Source organism: Apodemus sylvaticus, chromosome 22 (genome assembly GCF_947179515.1).
Source record: "Apodemus sylvaticus chromosome 22, mApoSyl1.1, whole genome shotgun sequence".
Classification (NCBI taxonomy): domain Eukaryota; kingdom Metazoa; phylum Chordata; class Mammalia; order Rodentia; family Muridae; genus Apodemus; species Apodemus sylvaticus.
Window position 1 is genome coordinate 22,929,408 of NC_067493.1, and position 6,932 is coordinate 22,936,339.

The window sequence follows — 6,932 nt, forward strand, 5'->3', positions numbered from 1 at the left end:
AGTGCTGGATCACACTGATTACGGGAGTGTACACCAGCACATCTGGCAAGTGCTGGATCACACTGATTACGGGAGTGCACCACCAGCACATCTGGCAAGTGCTGGATCACACTGATTACGGGAGTGCACCACAAGCACATCTGGCTGGCCTTCACTTCCCCAAAGGGATCCTCACTGAAACCGACTCCTGTTATTCCTTGGGTCAACTAAGAGCTCTTACATGGTGATTTCCAGTTATTTGCCAGTCCCTTTCAACCTTGAGGTCTCAATGTCAAGAGGCAAACACAGTTATAAAGATTATTTTTTGTCTTAATATAGGGTCACAAGGCTGTCAGGTGCCAGACTTTTGGCAAAGCCTGGCTAAAAAGTGCCTAGCCATGCAGAGTGGCTCACCCCGGTAGTACACGCACACTTGGGTGTAAAGTTAGGGGAGCTACCTCGAGTTTGAGGTTACCAAGGGACTGCCTAGCCAACAGTGACGCCAGCTGGGCTGCATGATAACTGGACTCCCAAAATTAAGAGGATCAGGTATGTTGGGACATTAACTATAATCCCAGCACCAGAAAGGCAGAGTTGTGAGTCCTGCCTGGTCTGAGGGAGAGGGGGATGGTGTGCTTTAAATCAGACTTTGAAAAATGGCCGTTGCTAGCTTCAAGATGGCCCCCACCAATAGTTACTTCTGGCTGTCATGCCCTTGCCATCTTTCCTCACACTCTTGTTGAGATTGGTCTGTGTGCTCGTGACCACAGAGCGAACACTGTATACCTTTAAGATAAGTTCAAGACATCGGAGTAGATGTCTTGACTCTCTCATCTGTTTTTTAAGGGAAGAAAAAAATCACACTGATTTTCAGACTTTGAGACACTCTAAGGTATTTGTTAAGGGGGTAATTTGTGACCCAGGAAGAACAAATAAACCAGTTAAACTGTATATCAAGCCTCATGCTGGGGTGAGAACTGGCCAGTAAAAGTTTTGTTTACTTGAAACCAGGCAACACTTGTGATGTCATCGAGGGTAGAACCCTCACTTGGTAGGTCCTCACCTACACAGTGACAGTTAGCTCAGATTCTGCTGACTTAGCAGGTGAGCACACCTACTTTTGGTCTCTCCTCTTCCTTTCGATTTAGTGATGCTGGGGAGCCCAACCCAGGGCCTCACCTGACCTAGACACACAATGTACTACTGAGCTATGCTCCAGCCACTTCTGCTGTGGTTCTTTAAAAAAATATTTTTCCTCTTTTCAGTTTTCTGGCACAAGGTATCACTCTGTAGCCCAGGCTGGTCTAGAACACACAGTGTCATCTAGGCTAGCCTCTAAGTCAGGGATCCTTGTGCCTCAGTCTCTCAAGTGCTGGGATTACAGAGGTGTACCACATCTGGCTAGCCTTCTTCTCCAAAGGTGAATGGCTAAGGGATCCTCACTGAAACCAACTCTTGCTATTCCTTGGGTCAACTAAGACCTCTTACATGGTTATTTCCACAGTTAACTGCCAGTATGAGAGGATTGCTCCAATTTCAATCCTTTCAGCTTTGAGGCCTCACTGCCAGTACAAGGCAACTGAGGCACACACAATCTTTTACACAAACACCTAGCCACCCAGAGTAGCACAATGTTGTATTCCCAGCACTTACATAGGACGAGAGATGGAGGGTTCCAAGGCGAACCTGAGCTATAGCCCAAGTTTACAGACAGCAGAGCTACAGCTCACCCAGTCTGAAAAAAAGACAACGAAGGAGACTGGGCGTGGAGTCAGGCCCTGAAACTGCAGCACTGTAAGGCAAAGACAGGAGGACTAGTACAAGTGTAAGGTCTTCACAGCAAGACCTTGTCTCAAAAATAAAGGGGAAAATACCCTTATTCTTTTAGTACCATTATAACAGTGGGTCCTCAAATAATGTCATTTTTTGGCCAGGGTTTAGAAAATTTTTATTATATTCACATACACGCACATGCACTCACTGGTGAATAAGGATGAAGTTTTACTTAACCTGTGCCACGGTCCTTCATTTGGGAAGGAGATCTGGATGTTACCTAAATCGCAGGTTCCAAGTGATATTGAATAGCTGGCCTCAGATTCGCAGGAACTCATACCCCGTGTGGTGATCTCCTTTGGTGATCCTTTAGTCTTGGCCCTTGGGAGATTTGGTTCAAATTAACGTGTACCGATTCATTTTTTTTCCAGATCGATTCAACTCGACTGCGAATCTGCGCAGTCGGGTGGTCTTTTTTTTTTTTACTTTGGTGAGCTGGAAACACATTCTCCACCACGCTTCTCATGGTCCTTAACTAGGGCCACAGCCGCAGCTACCTAGATTCATATTCCCTGGTCCTTCAACATTAACAGGGGCTGGGTCGGAGGGTCCACAGTTCCTGAAGCATCAGTGTATCTGAGCTCCCAGAGGCGGGTGCTGTCGGTTAGTAACGCCCACTGCGCGCGGGACGCAGGGAGAGCCTCCAGGCACTGCTCGGTCCTGGGCGCACTCGGCACCCGTAGGGCTAGACTAGGCGCAGTAACTGGAGGTGCCCCCTCCCTGAGAGGAAGTTACACTTTGGCCTCTTGTGCCTGGTGGAGATAAATTTCCGCCGGCTCCGCCCCCTCCACTTCCGGTAGGGAAGAATGGGTTGGTCCCACATGGGCGAAAACTGGCTGGAAGATTTTAGTGGCGACGTTTTGGGGGCGGCAGCCAAGGGTCGCATTAGACCGTGTGGCCCTGGACTCAGGCCTGACCTCCCGCTGCCCTGCAAACTGTCTTGCAGAGAACCTAACCCTCTTTGACCATGACATCTAATTTCAGTCATTCTGCTGTGACCAAAAGTAAGCGCTGTGTCCAGAATGTCCTCCTAGCTTATATTCCTGATCACTATACAGCCATGTTCTTACTCGGACATCATGAATCAGGGGTCCGGTGTGACAGCCCATGTCATAAACCCCGGCACTTAGAGACAGAAAGCAAGTGCGTCAAGAGTTGTATGTCACTCTGAGGTATAGAGACCATTTGCTGAGCACCTGGGCTGCGTTCAGTGTGGTTATAGAAAGAGGGAGAGAAGAAAGGAGAAAAGAGAGAAGAGAGGAAATTCTCAGCAGGTGAGGAGTCACTGGTAGTTGGCTAGTTGACCTGGGCCTTCGAGTTCAAAATATGAGCTAGCCTGGACTATCGAAGTCCTGAGATTTACAAGCTTATGTTTTTTGACCCCGGCCCTAACCAGTAGTCTACTCTTCATATTAGCACCTCAAGCCTGCCATACTTATTTCAAAAACTAAATATAGAAAAAGATTTGTGGGCCTAATATAAAAAGATAGCAATGGTTTCCTACTTCTAAACCTTAGTTAAACCTAGTGATGTCTCAATGTTTGTAATCTGAACATATAGGAAATAAAGGAAATAAATAGGCAGGGGAGGAGGTCAGTAACTACACAATTAGATAAGGGCCGCGGGAAGCCCCGTCTGAAAAGGCTGAGCCAAAGGGTATGTGTTGCAAGAGTATTACAGCAACCATGACATTGTCCATGAAGGATCGAGTGTGTACCAAAAGCCTTCAGGGAGAGTGGGCAGGGCAGTAGCACCCTCCTCTGGCTCCCAGGAAATGGCTTCAGGGTCATCTAGAGTCTCCTTCATTCCGTCTAGTTTAGGAATACTGCTTTCTAAGACCACAGCAGGCGGCCCAGAGCAGCGGTAACTATGGCGGATCTTCGTCCATGCTTGTGACGCAGCTGCTGGGGCGTCCTCACGGTGACTGTAGTGTGGACGGACGGCATGAGAACTGCCACGAGAGAGCGCGTCTCCTCGGCAGCAAGGGCTTTCGTGACAGGCAGCTCCCACACACCAGCAACGCCTTTCTCTGTTGGCGCTTTTGGAATAGGGTGTCACGTGACCTAGGCTGGCCGTAGTGGACAAAAACCTTGAACTCTTCTTCATCCTTTGGTGTACATCTCACAAATACTGGATTTACACACTTGCAAAGCCATGAGGAATTATATATTCTTCATAGATATGTAATTTTTGTCCAATGACACCCAAAAGAAGCAACCAACAGAGGCTTCCTACCCTCGTACATCTATTTTTACGTAGGCAATTACATCAAACAAAGAAACTCATTATTTGATTGTGATCAACTAAACCTAGGAGCTTCAACATGAAAAGTAAAAGGACAACTAAAACAGTCTCGTAAGGACTGTATGGCTTAATAATTATATAACCCAAGTTGGGGGGGGAGGGTGCAGGGGCAGGGACTGACAGCACAGGAGCAGAAAACAGCCATACCAATGAGACACACCAGCTCACACCTCCAAGAGTGCTTGCTGGCCAGAAATGGGGTGCTGCAGAATATTTCCGTGATGCTAGTAACAACCAAGGTTTGGGGGCTGGGGAGATGGTTCACTCAGTAAGAGCAATCACAGCACAAGCAAGAGGGCATGAGATCAAATCTCCAATGGCCACGGAAAAGCCAGGTGTGGGTACACATGCTTGGAAATAAAGAGGGGCAAAGACAAGCAAAGCCAAAATAGCGAGCTTCAGATTTAAAGAGGGGGCCTCTTACAAAAGCAAGGTGGAGAGAAATAAAGAACCAAGTGTCCTACGTTGATTACAATGCATGTGTGGAAATAAGTGTGTGCATGGGACATATGTGCACACATACACCAGGACAAAGAAACAAAACACACCAAGGTTTCATCCACTTGAACGCTACACAAACTGGGCAAGAGGACCAGAGAAAGGGCAGTGAGTAAGGCTGCCAAGTCTGATAACCTGAGTTTGAGTCCCATGTGGTAAAAGGACAGAAACAACCTTTGCAAGTTGTCTTCTGACCTCCATGTGTGTACTGTGGCATGTGTGCAGACACGTGAAACGTAATTTTTTTTGTGCATGAACACAAAAATTATAAAATGACTTCAAAAATGTGACTGATTTAAGATACTTAATGAATTTTCAAATATTTGTTTCTAGAAGGCTTGTTGGTGTGTGTGGATAGTTGGTACCAGTATCGTCCGGTCCCAGGACCTCTGACCCTTGTGGTTACGTCCATTACTCTACCCATACCAAGAAGATCTCCCCTGCAGTAGATTTTTTTTCCAGAGCCTCCAAGTTACCTTCATCTATAGCTTGAGGTGAGTTACACACTTGGTTTAACATGTGTCCTATACATAGATACTTCTGCATCCCTACTAAACATAAATGCCAAGAACTTAGAGGTCAAGACCTCACAGCAGCAGGAGAGGAGATAAAGGACACTGGGGAGATAGATAGTCATATCTACAGAAAGGGGGAGGGGGGTTACCTGGCAGACAGGGAATCTCAGCTTGAATCACAAAGGGGTCCAAAAGCAATGTATGCGAGCGTTGATCAAGAATTTTAACACTAAGCGTCTGTAGGTGAAAGATGTACTAAATCCAGGCCAGTCGGGGGAACAGAGGATGTCCCATGTCACAAATACAAGGAGATGAAGAACATTGGAGAGATGGCTTAAAGCATAGAAAGTCCTTTCACAACAAGCTTGAGGACGCAGAGTCTGAGCACACAAAGCACATTTAAGAACAGAGGGAGTTCCATAGGTCAGCACTTGTACGGTGCAGCAGCAGAGAAGGAAGCCTACGTGGAAGTCCATATGCATCTAGCCTAAACGACATAGTGCAGAAGAGACTGTTTCAGAAAAGTTAGTCAGTGGGGACCACCCCCCAGCTGAATCCTATGGCGTCCATTAAGAGGAGCCAGCAGGGCATGTGTTGGTCACCACACAGAATGTGGAAATGAGATGAGACTGATGGAGAGCTGCTAATGACATCTCATAGTCCCACACAGCCAGGATTGTTAAATTCACTGCAATAACATTAAACTAGGGATAAACTGCCTCCATCTCTGGGAGAGCTGGAGTCCTACAAGTAAGCTATATGTGCCCTGTATGCAAGGATGGGAAGGAACAAATGGCACCCACCATGCTAAGCAACACGATATCAACTGACCTTAACATCATCATGAGGACTTTTCTCATAATACATCATAATACATAAAGACATTTAAAAATACTGTGTATATTGGGGGTAGGAAGGGTGTGCTAGTATGAAATGAGGCAGCTGTGTGGGTCACACCTACTGAGTGGGGAATGCACATCGCATCATAAGGTTCTTGAGGATCAGAAGACTGGCAAAGTATGGTAGTCAAAGCCCCAATTTAAGGACGATCTTACTGGCCCAATATATTATGTTGGTGACAACCCTGCATCTTTCTCCTAGGAGGCTCATTGGATTTCCTGGGCCTAGGCCAAGGCCTAGGCCGTCAGGCCTTAGGGCCTCTGACCCTTTGGGTCAAGTCCATTCCCACCCTCCCGCTCACTGGAGCTCCCCTGCAGGAGGAGACATCTACACGCCTCCCAAGTTACCCCCCTGTTTCTTGAGGTGAGTGGGATACTTGGATTCTCGTCTGTCTCTTGCCCTCTACCCCAGCTCCTTCGCTAGACACCTGAAGGATCTTGCAGAGGTTGGAGGTAGGATGGTCAAGACCTTTCGGCCTCTGGGGGTCCAGAGAAGCCTTGGAAGGAAGATGGCTCCACACTCACAGATCCCACATGCAGAAGCAGTGGTTCTCGTGGTGGCAGGAGGAAAAGACCTGGATGGGCCAAGAGTTGTAAAAGAGGAGAATGATAGCCAAGAGAACATGGGGTTGAAGCGGTGGGATGTGATACCCAACAGAGATTTACTGTCTAGTCATTGCCTTACTATTTATATGCTTGTCTGGACCCTCAGCAATGAAGGGGAGAGTGCTGTGGAGATGACTTTAATGGGTAAGGTAATTCCCAGCCACCATGAGGATCCAAATTTGAGTCCTAGGAACATAGGCAAAATGGTACTCGCTCTGTGTGTGTGTGTGTGTGTGTGTGTGTGTGAGTGTGTGTGTGTCTTCCTGGGAGGCAGAAATAGAAAAATCCCAGGAGCTCA

At 47.3% G+C, this 6,932-nt stretch overlaps 1 long non-coding RNA gene across 1 annotated transcript in view; it reads right to left on the reverse strand.

The window, feature by feature from the left end:
- The window catches only part of LOC127672999 (uncharacterized), a 13,802-nt gene extending 11,319 nt beyond the window's left edge, over window positions 1–2,483 (reverse strand). The window contains exon 1 of the long non-coding RNA XR_007975055.1: window positions 1,990–2,483. This is a non-coding gene — a long non-coding RNA (uncharacterized LOC127672999). The remainder of the gene's footprint in view (window positions 1–1,989) is intronic.
- Window positions 2,484–6,932: the final 4,449 nt, after the last annotated feature.